The sequence below is a fragment of the Lepisma saccharinum genome, chromosome 17 (genome assembly GCF_977018435.1).
Source record: "Lepisma saccharinum chromosome 17, izLepSacc3.1, whole genome shotgun sequence".
In the NCBI taxonomy this organism is placed as follows: domain Eukaryota; kingdom Metazoa; phylum Arthropoda; class Insecta; order Zygentoma; family Lepismatidae; genus Lepisma; species Lepisma saccharinum.
This window is the reverse complement of record NC_139245.1, coordinates 50,929,037-50,948,134: the sequence shown is the minus strand read 5'-3', so window position 1 is coordinate 50,948,134 and position 19,098 is coordinate 50,929,037.

The following is a 19,098-nucleotide window of genomic DNA, read 5'->3' as shown; positions in this document are numbered from 1 at the left end:
CTGTCTCCCAATATTGGTTAAGGTTTTTTTCGTTAGCATGCAATAGATCAGTATGCTAAAAAAAACAGGAGGGGTAGCAAGAGCATCAACACTGCACCACCACTATTGCCAGTTAGCGTACTCACCAACTCTCCATCTTACTGCATACCTATCATCTTAGAAGGCTACAAAATATTACAGCATAGATCGCTGTCAACTCCTATTTGTAGATTAGCCTCGCCTGTGAAATATCATATGGCAAAATTTTAAAAAAGGGGGGGTTGTGAAGCAAATTTCTTGGTACTAGTCAGTAGTGCCAACTTCTATTTGTAGGTTAGCTTCGCCTGTGAAATATCATGTGGTAAAATTTTTGTGGAGTAATTTGGCAACACTGCGAGCCCCTCCCACCCTCCAAAAGTAGTCGAGGGGCATTGAACCTATTGCCACGACATAAATCGTGAAAAGGGGGGCGTACGCTGAGGGCCCGTAGGCGTTTACGTTGAGGGCCCCCACCACCTTACAAAAAAGGTCCCAAAATAAGATTTAGCAAAAAATAGGGCTAGAACATCGTCAAAGGCAGTAAAATCCATAAAAAAATCATCATACCTACAAGAAAGGTCGGTGAAACAATAAGTTTTCATTTTGTAGGTTATTTTAACCCGTAAAAGGCTGTAAAAGTGAATAGGTTAAGTTATATCACGTAAGATCATGGCATACCTACAAAGAAGAGGCTCCAAAAATAAGATGGAGCAAAAAATAGGGCTAGAACATCATCAAATGCTATAAAATCAACAAAAAAATCATCAAAATCATCAAAATATGTCACAACTGAGGTTAAATACTAGGTCCACCTACAAGGGTTGCGTAGAAATAACCATTTTTACACTTTGTAGGTTATTTTAACCCGTAAAGGCTGTAAAAAGTGAATAGGTTAAGTTATATCACGTAAGATCATGGCATACCTACAAAGAAGAGGCTCCAAAAATGAGATTGAGCAAAAAATAGGGCTAGAACATCGTCAAACGCTATAAAATCAACAAAAAAAAATCATCAAAATCATCAAAATATATCACAACTGAGGCTAAATATTAGGCATACTGTACGCCCATAGTGTAATATTACTCATGAATGACGTATTGAGACTCAATAAACAGGTGACACAGGAAGGTTATACCATTGGCTGGGCTTCTGCGCTGGGCGAGCGAGAGGTCTAGCGTGGCAGATCCTTGCCGACTGAGAGAGACTTTGGACGAACTGGACACAGGCTGGACAGGCTGAGTATACTGCATTACCGTCTATCAACCTTTTGGGGCCTGCATGGCCGGGTGTAATTTACCTAAAGATAATAGTTATTTTGAGTTCTTAAAAGTGCAAGAAAAGGAATTTGTTTTTGTTTTAATATTTTTTAGGTGGATTGCTCCGGGTCATGTTGGCTGTGGGGGTTTTGGGCGGGGCTGCGGTTGGCTCAGACTCGTGTAGCCCTTACTTACTGACTGGTGACAATCAAATGGGACGAACTGTACTAGTTTAACGGGGATATAATCCATAGAAATTTCTGTTGAGTTAACTAAATTTTGAAAGTATAAGTAATAATATTATTTGTAATAAAGATTATGTGTTAAAGAATATTAAGTTTAAATTGTATAATTTAAGTACCTAATATTATTCAATCCTGTAAATTACGTAACACAAGAAAATAGGTTTGAAATCTATATAATTAAATAAATCAATTCACATAATATAAGCTGCCCTCTTACGCACAAACCATCGGCAGATAACACAATACTAATCCTACTACAAATACTGTTATTTTCCTGGAAAAATAGCATTGTCTAGCTTTCATTTAAATACGGCGGTTAGCAACTTTTCTTACTCAACGCGATGTGATTTTAAAACTAATAATTATACTCAAATGATTAGAATATTACTTACTTAGGGTTTGGATTAATTATAAAATTACTTTACAGTTCACAAATGAATAATTACGGCGAAATGTTAGTATATGAAGTAGATAATGTTTATGTCAATTTGGCTACTGAATATTGTGTAATCCAATATTTAGAATCACGCGCCGATATTCTGGATCGAACTCCGATGTTCATGAAAATGCTTTCTTACCTTACGGCTGGACTTGGGTCATTGCTACCTGGGATGACATCTCAGATGGACACTCGATTAACGGAATCACTTTCGCTTCCAGAACTTAACGTACGATTGTCAACCCGTATTCCTTTCCTTCTTACTTTCTCTGGAGTAATCTTCAATGAAGCCAGGATCTTCTGTTCACACAACGATGGATTGGCGCTTCAACAATGGTTCAGCATCTCAACAATGGATTGGCACTTCAACAATGGTTCAGCATCTCAACAATGGATCGACATCTCAACAATGGATCGACATCTCAACAATGGATCGACATCTCAACAATGGATCGGCACTTCATCAATGGATCGGCATCTCAACAATGGATCGACATCTCAACAATGGATCGACATCTCAACAATGGATCGACTTCTCAACAATGGATCGGCACTTCATCAATGGATCGGCATCTCAACAATGAATCGACATCTCAACAATGGACTTCAACAATGGTTTGGCACTTCAACAATGGATTGGCACTTCAACAATGGTTCAGCATCTCAACAATGGATTGGCACTTCAACAATGGTTTGGCAATTCAACAATGGTTCAGCATCTCAACAATGGATCGGCATCTCAACAATGGATCGGCTCTTCAACAATGGATCGGCATCTCAACAATTCACGATCTCTCACACATTGAAATCAGAGTTCACAGGGTTACGAATGCGGCGGTTAGCTTTAAATAGTTCGGGCGGCGTTTCTAAGATGAATTATCGGGCTATAATTTATCACGGCGGTAATCAAATTCTCGCGACGACAGATGGAATTTTGTCGCAGACGTAGGCGCGATCGGAAGGGGGAGAAACCCCTTGCGGCTCTGTAGTGTTCTACTCACCCATGGTGTGGCTGCTCAACGTTTCGTAAATTAACAAAGACTCTTTTGCGAAATCAACTAGCGCGGATGTGATCCGAACGAATATTCAACTAGCACTGTGTTTTCTTTCAGCTTCGCGCGAAGACTTCCATGTCTAGCCTCTATGCTTAAGTCCTTTTCTACTTTCCCTCCAGAAACACTTGTCATCCGCCATCTACCCCTGTATTGATGAAATGCACCCTTGACGAGATTAGGTGATTGACCCGTTCATTGTCCATCAGCATGGAAAGTAGGACAGCTCAGCGTGAATGCTATCTTCTCAAGCGTCCTTTTGTTATCTTCCGTGATTTTTGATCCTCAATTACGGCCTTATCCTTCACTCGATTTTTATTAAACTTCGGAATCTTGACTTTTAGAATGTGTTTTACCATGGTCTTGAATTTCTGCTCAATCGGTCCACTAGATCAAAAGTTCCTTTTTTCCGTTAATGTCCATAAGAACATATACAAATGCTGTTTCAAAAAAGATTTTGTCGTGGCCAAATGCAACATTAAACATCATCCACTTGCACATTGCCTTAGTTTTAATAGTATTAATTCTAGAATTATACTGAATAAGTTTCTTAATTGGAATAATTTAATCTATAATTATTTTAATCAGATTTGTTAATCTGTAAGGCGTGATTTTCCGTTATACACTTTCCCCCTCTTACACATGAATTTTTTTCTGGAATTAGCTTTGCTGACTAGAAGAAAATTCATCCCACAATAAATTTCATCATAACGTAAAATTATGCCTACTATTCCTTAATTTTAAAACGTCCGAATCAGGGACTCGAACCCTGGACTGTTTACACCATTTTCAAAACAAATTTCATTAGCACAATTATCATTACTACAAATCATTACCTTACATATTAAATATTTGCAAATGAATATTAAATATTTCTCATTCGTCGAATAATTGAACTTATATATATAAACCTTTAGACATACCTACACTTGATTTCAAAAATGAGTACAATTACCACACTTAAATCTAATGATTATATGCGTAAATCAATTTTCATAACTTGACTAAAACATGGAAAACTATATACTTATAATTAATTTAGTTTTCATCATGTAGACATGGTTATATAAATGTGATTACTATAATTAACAATTCTTTAAACATTTTACTTCATTATGTTATATATATATATTTAGACTGTATGATATATGATATATATATATATATATATATGTTTGCTATATACTAGTTTCTCTACATGTAGCTTTCAGCTTGGTCGTTGGTAGGATTTGTTTGGTTCATTTTTAGCTGTTGAATCCACGAATCTCTCTTTCCTGTCGAACAATTCCATTTTTTTACATTATCGATGTGTTGAGGTGTAGTTTCTTTGCCATTTTTGTAGTTTGTGAGTTTTAATATGTTATTTCCTAATCTAATGATGTCCCCATCTAACATCTGCCTCAGCTGCTTTCGTATCTCGGCCCTGTAGGAGTAGGCCACCAGATATACATGTGACACGACTGGTTCGTCATCTTCAACTTTGATCTCATGAGTGTATACTCTGCATCTGCCTGGTTTTTCTGAAAAGATCTCTGCATGCTCTTGTAGGATGTTTCTGAACTTCTCTCGGGCTTCCATGTTTATTTCGTTGAGATTAGACACTAATACATCAATTTTTTCCTCAGGGCTTAAGATAGCGCAATTTTCTGTAACATTAAAACACTTTCCTTCCTCTGGGAAGTACATTCTATTATTTATAAATTCAGCTTCCTGCTGACTGGCGTCGTCACATAAACGTAACGTCCCTCTACGTAGGTTCAAATCTGCGCTATATTGTATAAGGAATTCCATGCCTAAAATAGCATCCACATTCAATTCTCGAACGACGTAAAAATCTATTAGAGTCTCCATGCCTCCTATTTTGCCACCTACTACCACGTGCCCTAGTGGTCGCTGTCTAACCTTGCCTGAGAAATCTACTAGCCTAATGTCCTTACTGCTACTAAGCTGCGGTTTTGTTATATCCTTAGAGATTTTCTTCCAGATCTGTTCCCCACACAAGTTCAATTCCGACCCAGTGTCCACGATGGCATTAATAGAGTGTTCTCCTATTTTTAACTGTATTTGAGGCGTTTGAGATGGCCATAATTTCTTGCTCGAATTCTCTGCAGCATCGCTTTCATCATCATCTTCTGGTAAGTTATTTATGAACCAACAACTTCTTACTTCTATGTCTGTCATTTTGTGTCGTCGATTCACAGGTGAGGATTGTGGCTCTAGAACCTTTTGCATCTCAGATTCTCCGCCGACACGAGCCGAGCTGTCGTCGGAAGGTGTTAGTTTTCCGCTCTTGCGCCGTGGCTGTTATCCCCACGAGTACCTGACTGGTAATCTGGCGCCTTGGGATTGAGTCCCCTACTCGTTGATGGTTGAGGCCATTGTTCGTCACTCTCTTGCTTCTCATTGTTGTAGGCGGTTCTTACTAAGTGAATAGCTTGTGTTCTGCCTTCTTCCATACGATTGTCTTCCTCCCGGCGTGAAAATCGTATGTCGCCACGCCCTCGGTAACCTGCGTTTGTGTTCTGTCTGCCTCCACGGTAGTTTCCTCGATTCGAGCGTTTGGTATCCCTGTCTCGCTGTCTTGGAGGACTGTACTGCGATTGTTCTTGTCGATTGAATTGTTATCGACGTCCATTGTATGTATTGCATGTAGTCGCCATTTGCACTCGTGGAAAATTTTCTCCTCTCTTCCTATCAAAATTATTATTCCCTCTTCTGCTCGATTGATCTTCCCATCGATGTTTTTCGTTCTCCTTCAGCAAATCCATGTCTTCAAGGATTCGGTCAAAATTTTCTAACACATCTCCTGTAAGCTGCCTCTGTACATAGCTCGGGTACATCGCTCTGATGGCCGTGAGGATTTCTATCACTTCGGTTCCGGGCTTAAGCGAACGGAATTCATTCACCCTCTGCCAGAAAAACTGTTTGTATATGAGCTTTCCGTTGACGTCGTACCGCTTGTTTCTTAACTGGGTAACCTTCCTCTCTACCAATGATCTGCACTGAAATTGTTCAATGAAAGCTTTTTCGAAGGTGCTAAAGGTCTTGAACGCTGGTACCTGGTGGTCTAACCAAATGCGTGCGGAACCGCGAAGACGTTTCTGGATGAGCTTCAGGTAATCCTCTTCGTGAATCCCATATAAAATGCAATCTCTTTTGAATTCTTGAAGAAACGTGGATGGCAAAGTTTCTGTCTTCTCTTGGTCGAAAATCATAAAGTTGTCCAGTGAAAACTTAGAGAAGATGGCACGCCTGCCTATTTCCGAGGTGGCCACACAGGTCTGTACCACGGAGTGGACTCGCGAGCAACTGCTATCCTGCTCCATGACGTCATCGCCTGTGGACTGACTCCCCGATCGAGATGGTTCCTGTGCTAATGTCGCCAGGGGCTTTGATTCTCGCTGTTCTTCCTCGTTCCTCGTTCGTGGTGACGTAATAACGATTGAAGAAGTCTCTCTCTGCATCGTTTCTTTGATTCGTGTGACGTCTTGGCGTAAGTCTTGCGTCATGTTTTTTATCTTTCTCCATTGCTGTTGTTCTGAGGTCATCTTGGTTTCGATTTGTCCGAATTATTCTTCCACCATTCTGGAATCCGCTGCAAGTCGACGATCAACCATTCGGAATTCCTCTTCCATTCTCTTTTCCACGTCATTCTTCTTTTCTTCTATCTTCTCTCCCAGGTGTGCCAGGTGTTCGTGGATCTGCCTGACTTCCGTTTCCACTGTTTTTTCCAGGTTCTCAATGTCTTTCGAGTTATCACGATGTCTTTCAACACACTCTTCTTGGACCTTTTCTATTTTCTCATCATTCTTTTTTAATGCTTGTAGAAACTGATCCATCATCTCTCGGTGTTGTTGTTCTCTCTCTCTTCTTCGCAATTCTTTTTGCTTTTCTTTCTCTTCTTCTTCCAATTTTCTCTTCTTCTCTTTCTCTTCTTCTTCCAATTTTCTCTTCTTCTCTTTCTCTTCTTCTTCCAATTTTCTCTTCTTCTCTTTCTCTTCGTCTTCCAATTTTCTCTTCTTCTCCTTCTCTTCTTCTTCCAATTTTCTCTTCCTTTCTTTCTCCTCTTTTCGACGTTCTTTCCCTTCTTCTTGTTGCTTCATCATCGTAGTGAAGAGCGCCATTATCGCTTGAACATCCATGGTGCCTTGGGTTGGTAACACTGCCGTTGGCTGCTCACTTTCAGGGATAACGGTATTCTCCGGAGCACGGTTGCTTTCTCCTCCCTGGTCGCCTTCCAGTAACGTCACTTCCTCTCCTTCCTTTGGATTGTCCATTTCTTCAATCTTCTTCCTTTGTCGAGTTATTCTCTCCATCACCCTTCTCCTCGGTCGTTATTCTCTCTCTCTCTTCTTCCTTGGACTCGATGCGTTCTCGCAGCGAGATATTGTATAAATTTCTCTTTTCTTTTTCATAAATAGAGCCTACGGGGTTCCACTTTCTTCCATCGGCCTAGTCGTTTTCCGTACCGCCGGATTGCCCAAAAATTTAATTCTTCGCCCATTTAATTGTTGATCGATAAGCCCAAAATATATATACACACATGCAACATAATAGTATTCACAAAATCATCTATATACTTTTTAACTACACTAACCACTACAAATATCAAAATACAATAAACAAAACATGCAAATATTCCTGAATACCTCAATAAATGATAAACATCCTAAGTTTGTGTTTGTTACGTAATTATTCACATTCAATTAATTTGGTTACGCGTACATTGCTATAACTCTATTATTTAGCTTAATAAATTTTCCTCACAAGCTCCTTTCCCTTTAACGTCCCGTCGCTAAACATGGCAAGTTTATGGCTTATAAAAATTTTCAGTCAAATTTCAATTCTTGAAATTACAGTTATACTAGCAACAACAAATGAAACAGTTTACTTTCCTATCCATAGCTTGGATAATGGCTACGATTATCTTAACATATTCCTTTGCAGTTACCACAGCCCACTCAGGCCTACCTAACTGATCAGCTGATTTACAACGCAAATACGACACATTAGCCTAAACGTAACTATGTTCGACCTGTCCTATCGCATGTTCGACCTGCCCTGTCGCATGTTCGGCCTGCCCTGTCGCATGTTCGGGCGCCATCTTGTAAAAACACGACGGGTTCAGTGGTAATCAATTAAAGTAAAATGCACACTAATTAATTAGTTCAATAATGTCAAGTATAACTGCACTCAAGCCATAAGGAATATAATAATATCATAATAAATATGGTCTCAGGGATCGTGTTTATGCAGTTGGACCTTTAAAGCGAGGTAACTTTGTTTATACATTTACATTATTCAATCCTGTAAATTACGTAACACAAGAAAATAGGTTTGAAATCTATATAATTAAATAAATCAATTCACATAATACAAGCTGCCCTCTTACGCACAAACCATCGGCAGATAACACAATACTAATCCTACTACAAATACTGTTATTTTCCTGGAAAAATAGCATTGTCTAGCTTTCATTTAAATACGGCGGTTAGCAACTTTTCTTACTCAACGCGATGTGATTTTAAAACTGATAATTATACTCAAATGATTAGAATATTACTTACTTAGGGTTTGGATTAATTATAAAATTACTTTATCAGTTCACAAATGAATAATTACGGCGAAATGTTAGTATGTGAAGTAGATAATGTTTATGTCAATTTGGCTACTGAATATTGTGTAATCCAATATTTAGAATCACGCGCCGATATTCTGGATCGATCTCCGATGTTCATGAAAATGCTTTCTTACCTTACGGCTGGACTTGGGTCATTGCTACCTGGGATGACATCTCAGATGGACACTCGATTAACGGAATCACTTTCGCTTCCAGAACTTAACGTACGATTGTCAACCCGTATTCCTTTCCTTCTTACTTTCTCTGGAGTAATCTTCAATGAAGCCAGGATCTTCTGTTCGCACAACGATGGATTGGCGCTTCAACAATGGTTCAGCATCTCAACAATGGATTGGCACTTCAACAATGGTTCAGCATCTCAACAATGGATCGACATCTCAACAATGGATCGGCACTTCATCAATGGATCGGCATCTCAACAATGGATCGACATCTCAACAATGGATCGACATCTCAACAATGGATCGACTTCTCATCAATGGATCGGCACTTCATCAATGGATCGGCATCTCAACAATGGATCGACATCTCAACAATGGACTTCAACAATGGTTTGGCACTTCAACAATGGATTGGCACTTCAACAATGGTTCAGCATCTCAACAATGGATTGGCACTTCAACAATGGTTTGGCAATTCAACAATGGTTCAGCATCTCAACAATGGATCGGCATCTCAACAATGGATCGGCTCTTCAACAATGGATCGGCATCTCAACAATTCACGATCTCTCACACATTGAAATCAGAGTTCACAGGGTTACGAATGCGGCGGTTAGCTTTAAATAGTTCGGGCGGCGTTTCTAAGATGAATTATCGGGCTATAATTTATCACGGCGGTAATCAAATTCTCGCGACGACAGATGGAATTTTGTCGCAGACGTAGGCGCGATCGGAAGGGGGAGAAACCCCTTGCGGCTCTGTAGTGTTCTACTCACCCATGGTGTGGCTGCTCAACGTTTCGTAAATTAACAAAGACTCTTTTGCGAAATCAACTAGCGCGGATGTGATCCGAACGAATATTCAACTAGCACTGTGTTTTCTTTCAGCTTCGCGCGAAGACTTCCATGTCTAGCCTCTATGCTTAAGTCCTTTTCTACTTTCCCTCCAGAAACACTTGTCATCCGCCATCTACCCCTGTATTGATGAAATGCACCCTTGACGAGATTAGGTGATTGACCCGTTCATTGTCCATCAGCATGGAAAGAAGGACAGCTCAGCGTGAATGCTATCTTCTCAAGCGTCCTTTTGTTATCTTCCGTGATTTTTGATCCTCAATTACGGCCTTATCCTTCACTCGATTTTTATTAAACTTCGGAATCTTGACTTTTAGAATGTGTTTTACCATGGTCTTGAATTTCTGCTCAATCGGTCCACTAGATCAAAAGTTCCTTTTTTCCGTTAATGTCCATAAGAACATATACAAATGCTGTTTCAAAAAAGATTTTGTCGTGGCCAAATGCAACATTAAACATCATCCACTTGCACATTGCCTTAGTTTTAATAGTATTAATTCTAGAATTATACTGAATAAGTTTCTTAATTGGAATAATTTAATCTATAATTATTTTAATCAGATTTGTTAATCTGTAAGGCGTGATTTTCCGTTATACACTTTCCCCCTCTTACACATGAATTTTTTTCTGGAATTAGCTTTGCTGACTAGAAGAAAATTCATCCCACAATAAATTTCATCATAACGTAAAATTATGCCTACTATTCCTTAATTTTAAAACGTCCGAATCAGGGACTCGAACCCTGGACTGTTTACACCATTTTCAAAACAAATTTCATTAGCACAATTATCATTACTACAAATCATTACCTTACATATTAAATATTTGCAAATGAATATTAAATATTTCTCATTCGTCGAATAATTGAACTTATATATATAAACCTTTAGACATACCTACACTTGATTTCAAAAATGAGTACAATTACCACACTTAAATCTAATGATTATATGCGTAAATCAATTTTCATAACTTGACTAAAACATGGAAAACTATATACTTATAATTAATTTAGTTTTCATCATGTAGACATGGTTATATAAATGTGATTACTATAATTAACAATTCTTTAAACATTTTACTTCATTATGTTATATATATATATTTAGACTGTATGATATATGATATATATATATATATATATATGTTTGCTATATACTAGTTTCTCTACATGTAGCTTTCAGCTTGGTCGTTGGTAGGATTTGTTTGGTTCATTTTTAGCTGTTGAATCCACGAATCTCTCTTTCCTGTCGAACAATTCCATTTTTTTACATTATCGATGTGTTGAGGTGTAGTTTCTTTGCCATTTTTGTAGTTTGTGAGTTTTAATATGTTATTTCCTAATCTAATGATGTCCCCATCTAACATCTGCCTCAGCTGCTTTCGTATCTCGGCCCTGTAGGAGTAGGCCACCAGATATACATGTGACACGACTGGTTCGTCATCTTCAACTTTGATCTCATGAGTGTATACTCTGCATCTGCCTGTTTTTTCTGAAAAGATCTCTGCATGCTCTTGTAGGATGTTTCTGAACTTCTCTCGGGCTTCCATGTTTATTTCGTTGAGATTAGACACTAATACATCAATTTTTTCCTCAGGGCTTAAGATAGCGCAATTTTCTGTAACATTAAAACACTTTCCTTCCTCTGGGAAGTACATTCTATTATTTATAAATTCAGCTTCCTGCTGACTGGCGTCGTCACATAAACGTAACGTCCCTCTACGTAGGTTCAAATCTGCGCTATATTGTATAAGGAATTCCATGCCTAAAATAGCATCCACATTCAATTCTCGAACGACGTAAAAATCTATTAGAGTCTCCATGCCTCCTATTTTGCCACCTACTACCACGTGCCCTAGTGGTCGCTGTCTAACCTTGCCTGAGAAATCTACTAGCCTAATGTCCTTACTGCTACTAAGCTGCGGTTTTGTTATATCCTTAGAGATTTTCTTCCAGATCTGTTCCCCACACAAGTTCAATTCCGACCCAGTGTCCACGATGGCATTAATAGAGTGTTCTCCTATTTTTAACTGTATTTGAGGCGTTTGAGATGGCCATAATTTCTTGCTCGAATTCTCTGCAGCATCGCTTTCATCATCATCTTCTGGTAAGTTATTTATGAACCAACAACTTCTTACTTCTATGTCTGTCATTTTGTGTCGTCGATTCACAGGTGAGGATTGTGGCTCTAGAACCTTTTGCATCTCAGATTCTCCGCCGACACGAGCCGAGCTGTCGTCGGAAGGTGTTAGTTTTCCGCTCTTGCGCCGTGGCTGTTATCCCCACGAGTACCTGACTGGTAATCTGGCGCCTTGGGATTGAGTCCCCTACTCGTTGATGGTTGAGGCCATTGTTCGTCACTCTCTTGCTTCTCATTGTTGTAGGCGGTTCTTACTAAGTGAATAGCTTGTGTTCTGCCTTCTTCCATACGATTGTCTTCCTCCCGGCGTGAAAATCGTATGTCGCCACGCCCTCGGTAACCTGCGTTTGTGTTCTGTCTGCATCCACGGTAGTTTCCTCGATTCGAGCGTTTGGTATCCCTGTCTCGCTGTCTTGGAGGACTGTACTGCGATTGTTCTTGTCGATTGAATTGTTATCGACGTCCATTGTATGTATTGCGTGTAGTCGCCATTTGCACTCGTGGAAAATTTTCTCCTCTCTTCCTATCAAAATTATTATTCCCTCTTCTGCTCGATTGATCTTCCCATCGATGTTTTTCGTTCTCCTTCAGCAAATCCATGTCTTCAAGGATAAGCGACATTCGGTCAAAATTTTCTAACACATCTCCTGTAAGCTGCCTCTGTACATAGCTCGGGTACATCGCTCTGATGGCCGTGAGGATTTCTATCACTTCGGTTCCGGGCTTAAGCGAACGGAATTCATTCACCCTCTGCCAGAAAAACTGTTTGTATATGAGCTTTCCGTTGACGTCGTACCGCTTGTTTCTTAACTGGGTAACCTTCCTCTCTACCAATGATCTGCACTGAAATTGTTCAATGAAAGCTTTTTCGAAGGTGCTAAAGGTCTTGAACGCTGGTACCTGGTGGTCTAACCAAATGCGTGCGGAACCGCGAAGACGTTTCTGGATGAGCTTCAGGTAATCCTCTTCGTGAATCCCATATAAAATGCAATCTCTTTTGAATTCTTGAAGAAACGTGGATGGCAAAGTTTCTGTCTTCTCTTGGTCGAAAATCATAAAGTTGTCCAGTGAAAACTTCGAGAAGATGGCACGCCTGCCTATTTCCGAGGTGGCCACACTGGTCTGTACCACGGAGTGGACTCGCGAGCAACTGCTATCCTGCTCCATGACGTCATCGCCTGTGGACTGACTCCCCGATCGAGATGGTTCCTGTGCTAATGTCGCCAGGGGCGTTGATTCTCGCTGTTCTTCCTCGTTCCTCGTTCGTGGTGACGTAATAACGATTGAAGAAGTCTCTCTCTGCATCGTTTCTTTCATTCGTGTGACGTCTTGGCGTAAGTCTTGCGTCATGTTTTTTATCTTTCTCCATTGCTGTTGTTCTGAGGTCATCTTGGTTTCGATTTGTCCGAATTATTCTTCCACCATTCTGGAATCCGCTGCAAGTCGACGATCAACCATTCGGAATTCCTCTTCCATTCTCTTTTCCACGTCATTCTTCTTTTCTTCTATCTTCTCTCCCAGGTGTGCCAGGTGTTCGTGGATCTGCCTGACTTCCGTTTCCACTGTTTTTTCCAGGTTCTCAATGTCTTTCGAGTTATCACGATGTCTTTCAACACACTCTTCTTGGACCTTTTCTATTTTCTCATCATTCTTTTTTAATGCTTGTAGAAACTGATCCATCATCTCTCGGTGTTGTTGTTCTCTCTCTCTTCTTCGCAATTCTTTTTGCTTTTCTTTCTCTTCTTCTTCCAATTTTCTCTTCTTCTCTTTCTCTTCTTCTTCCAATTTTCTCTTCTTCTCTTTCTCTTCTTCTTCCAATTTTCTCTTCTTCTCTTTCTCTTCGTCTTCCAATTTTCTCTTCTTCTCCTTCTCTTCTTCTTCCAATTTTCTCTTCCTTTCTTTCTCCTCTTTTCGACGTTCTTTCCCTTCTTCTTGTTGCTTCATCATCGTAGTGAAGAGCGCCATTATCGCTTGAACATCCATGGTGCCTTGGGTTGGTAACACTGCCGTTGGCTGCTCACTTTCAGGGATAACGGTATTCTCCGGAGCACGGTTGCTTTCTCCTCCCTGGTCGCCTTCCAGTAACGTCACTTCCTCTCCTTCCTTTGGATTGTCCATTTCTTCAATCTTCTTCCTTTGTCGAGTTATTCTCTCCATCACCCTTCTCCTCGGTCGTTATTCTCTCTCTCTCTTCTTCCTTGGACTCGATGCGTTCTCGCAGCGAGATATTGTATAAATTTCTCTTTTCTTTTTCATAAATAGAGCCTACGGGGTTCCACTTTCTTCCATCGGCCTAGTCGTTTTCCGTACCGCCGGATTGCCCAAAAATTTAATTCTTCGCCCATTTAATTGTTGATCGATAAGCCCAAAATATATATACACACATGCAACATAATAGTATTCACAAAATCATCTATATACTTTTTAACTACACTAACCACTACAAATATCAAAATACAATAAACAAAACATGCAAATATTCCTGAATACCTCAATAAATGATAAACATCCTAAGTTTGTGTTTGTTACGTAATTATTCACATTCAATTAATTTGGTTACGCGTACATTGCTATAACTCTATTATTTAGCTTAATAAATTTTCCTCACAAGCTCCTTTCCCTTTAACGTCCCGTCGCTAAACATGGCAAGTTTATGGCTTATAAAAATTTTCAGTCAAATTTCAATTCTTGAAATTACAGTTATACTAGCAACAACAAATGAAACAGTTTACTTTCCTATCCATAGCTTGGATAATGGCTACGATTATCTTAACATATTCCTTTGCAGTTACCACAGCCCACTCAGGCCTACCTAACTGATCAGCTGATTTACAACGCAAATACGACACATTAGCCTAAACGTAACTATGTTCGACCTGTCCTATCGCATGTTCGACCTGCCCTGTCGCATGTTCGGCCTGCCCTGTCGCATGTTCGGGCGCCATCTTGTAAAAACACGACGGGTTCAGTGGTAATCAATTAAAGTAAAATGCACACTAATTAATTAGTTCAATAATGTCAAGTATAACTGCACTCAAGCCATAAGGAATATAATAATATCATAATAAATATGGTCTCAGGGATCGTGTTTATGCAGTTGGACCTTTAAAGCGAGGTAACTTTGTTTATACATTTACATTATTCAATCCTGTAAATTACGTAACACAAGAAAATAGGTTTGAAATCTATATAATTAAATAAATCAATTCACATAATACAAGCTGCCCTCTTACGCACAAACCATCGGCAGATAACACAATACTAATCCTACTACAAATACTGTTATTTTCCTGGAAAAATAGCATTGTCTAGCTTTCATTTAAATACGGCGGTTAGCAACTTTTCTTACTCAACGCGATGTGATTTTAAAACTGATAATTATACTCAAATGATTAGAATATTACTTACTTAGGGTTTGGATTAATTATAAAATTACTTTATCAGTTCACAAATGAATAATTACGGCGAAATGTTAGTATGTGAAGTAGATAATGTTTATGTCAATTTGGCTACTGAATATTGTGTAATCCAATATTTAGAATCACGCGCCGATATTCTGGATCGATCTCCGATGTTCATGAAAATGCTTTCTTACCTTACGGCTGGACTTGGGTCATTGCTACCTGGGATGACATCTCAGATGGACACTCGATTAACGGAATCACTTTCGCTTCCAGAACTTAACGTACGATTGACAACCCGTATTCCTTTCCTTCTTACTTTCTCTGGAGTAATCTTCAATGAAGCCAGGATCTTCTGTTCGCACAACGATGGATTGGCGCTTCAACAATGGTTCAGCATCTCAACAATGGATTGGCACTTCAACAATGGTTCAGCATCTCAACAATGGATCGACATCTCAACAATGGATCGGCACTTCATCAATGGATCGGCATCTCAACAATGGATCGACATCTCAACAATGGATCGACATCTCAACAATGGATCGACTTCTCAACAATGGATCGGCACTTCATCAATGGATCGGCATCTCAACAATGGATCGACATCTCAACAATGGACTTCAACAATGGTTTGGCACTTCAACAATGGATTGGCACTTCAACAATGGTTCAGCATCTCAACAATGGATTGGCACTTCAACAATGGTTTGGCAATTCAACAATGGTTCAGCATCTCAACAATGGATCGGCATCTCAACAATGGATCGGCATCTCAACAATGGATCGGCTCTTCAACAACGGATCGGCATCTCAACAATTCACGATCTCTCACACATTTAAATCAGAGTTCACAGGGTTACGAATGCGGCGGTTAGCTTTAAATAGTTCGGGCGGCGTTTCTAAGATGAATTATCGGGCTATAATTTATCACGGCGGTAATCAAATTCTCGCGACGACAGATGGAATTTTGTCGCAGACGTAGGCGCGATCGGAAGGGGGAGAAACCCCTTGCGGCTCTGTAGTGTTCTACTCACCCATGGTGTGGCTGCTCAACGTTTCGTAAATTAACAAAGACTCTTTTGCGAAATCAACTAGCGCGGATGTGATCCGAACGAATATTCAACTAGCACTGTGTTTTCTTTCAGCTTCGCGCGAAGACTTCCATGTCTAGCCTCTATGCTTAAGTCCTTTTCTACTTTCCCTCCAGAAACACTTGTCATCCGCCATCTACCCCTGTATTGATGAAATGCACCCTTGACGAGATTAGGTGATTGACCCGTTCATTGTCCATCGGCATGGAAAGTAGGACAGCTCAGCGTGAATGCTATCTTCTCAAGCGTCCTTTTGTTATCTTCCGTGATTTTTGATCCTCAATTACGGCCTTATCCTTCACTCGATTTTTATTAAACTTCGGAATCTTGACTTTTAGAATGTGTTTTACCATGGTCTTGAATTTCTGCTCAATCGGTCCACTAGATCAAAAGTTCCTTTTTTCCGTTAATGTCCATAAGAACATATACAAATGCTGTTTCAAAAAAGATTTTGTCGTGGCCAAATGCAACATTAAACATCATCCACTTGCACATTGCCTTAGTTTTAATAGTATTAATTCTAGAATTATACTGAATAAGTTTCTTAATTGGAATAATTTAATCTATAATTATTTTAATCAGATTTGTTAATCTGTAAGGCGTGATTTTCCGTTATACACTTTCCCCCTCTTACACATGAATTTTTTTCTGGAATTAGCTTTGCTGACTAGAAGAAAATTCATCCCACAATAAATTTCATCATAACGTAAAATTATGCCTACTATTCCTTAATTTTAAAACGTCCGAATCAGGGACTCGAACCCTGGACTGTTTACACCATTTTCAAAACAAATTTCATTAGCACAATTATCATTACTACAAATCATTACCTTACATATTAAATATTTGCAAATGAATATTAAATATTTCTCATTCGTCGAATAATTGAACTTATATATATAAACCTTTAGACATACCTACACTTGATTTCAAAAATGAGTACAATTACCACACTTAAATCTAATGATTATATGCGTAAATCAATTTTCATAACTTGACTAAAACATGGAAAACTATATACTTATAATTAATTTAGTTTTCATCATGTAGACATGGTTATATAAATGTGATTACTATAATTAACAATTCTTTAAACATTTTACTTCATTATGTTATATATATATATTTAGACTGTATGATATATGATATATATATATATATATATATGTTTGCTATATACTAGTTTCTCTACATGTAGCTTTCAGCTTGGTCGTTGGTAGGATTTGTTTGGTTCATTTTTAGCTGTTGAATCCACGAATCTCTCTTTCCTGTCGAACAATTCCATTTTTTTACATTATCGATGTGTTGAGGTGTAGTTTCTTTGCCATTTTTGTAGTTTGTGAGTTTTAATATGTTATTTCCTAATCTAATGATGTCCCCATCTAACATCTGCCTCAGCTGCTTTCGTATCTCGGCCCTGTAGGAGTAGGCCACCAGATATACATGTGACACGACTGGTTCGTCATCTTCAACTTTGATCTCATGAGTGTATACTCTGCATCTGCCTGGTTTTTCTGAAAAGATCTCTGCATGCTCTTGTAGGATGTTTCTGAACTTCTCTCGGGCTTCCATGTTTATTTCGTTGAGATTAGACACTAATACATCAATTTTTTCCTCAGGGCTTAAGATAGCGCAATTTTCTGTAACATTAAAACACTTTCCTTCCTCTGGGAAGTACATTCTATTATTTATAAATTCAGCTTCCTGCTGACTGGCGTCGTCACATAAACGTAACGTCCCTCTACGTAGGTTCAAATCTGCGCTATATTGTATAAGGAATTCCATGCCTAAAATAGCATCCACATTCAATTCTCGAACGACGTAAAAATCTATTAGAGTCTCCATGCCTCCTATTTTGCCACCTACTACCACGTGCCCTAGTGGTCGCTGTCTAACCTTGCCTGAGAAATCTACTAGCCTAATGTCCTTACTGCTACTAAGCTGCGGTTTTGTTATATCCTTAGAGATTTTCTTCCAGATCTGTTCCCCACACAAGTTCAATTCCGACCCAGTGTCCACGATGGCATTAATAGAGTGTTCTCCTATTTTTAACTGTATTTGAGGCGTTTGAGATGGCCATAATTTCTTGCTCGAATTCTCTGCAGCATCGCTTTCATCATCATCTTCTGGTAAGTTATTTATGAACCAACAACTTCTTACTTCTATGTCTGTCATTTTGTGTCGTCGATTCACAGGTGAGGATTGTGGCTCTAGAACCTTTTGCATCTCAGATTCTCCGCCGACACGAGCCGAGCTGTCGTCGGAAGGTGTTAGTTTTCCGCTCTTGCGCCGTGGCTGTTATCCCCACGAGTACCTGACTGGTAATCTGGCGCCTTGGGATTGAGTCCCCTACTCGTTGATGGTTGAGGCCATTGTTCGTCACTCTCTTGCTTCTCATTGTTGTAGGCGGTTCTTACTAAGTGAATAGCTTGTGTTCTGCCTTCTTCCATACGATTGTCTTCCTCCCGGCGTGAAAATCGTATGTCGCCACGCCCTCGGTAACCTGCGTTTGTGTTCTGTCTGCCTCCACGGTAGTTTCCTCGATTCGAGCGTTTGGTATCCCTGTCTCGCTGTCTTGGAGGACTGTACTGCGATTGTTCTTGTCGATTGAATTGTTATCGACGTCCATTGTATGTATTGCGTGTAGTCGCCATTTGCACTCGTGGAAAATTTTCTCCTCTCTTCCTATCAAAATTATTATTCCCTCTTCTGCTCGATTGATCTTCCCATCGATGTTTTTCGTTCTCCTTCAGCAAATCCATGTCTTCAAGGATAAGCGACATTCGGTCAAAATTT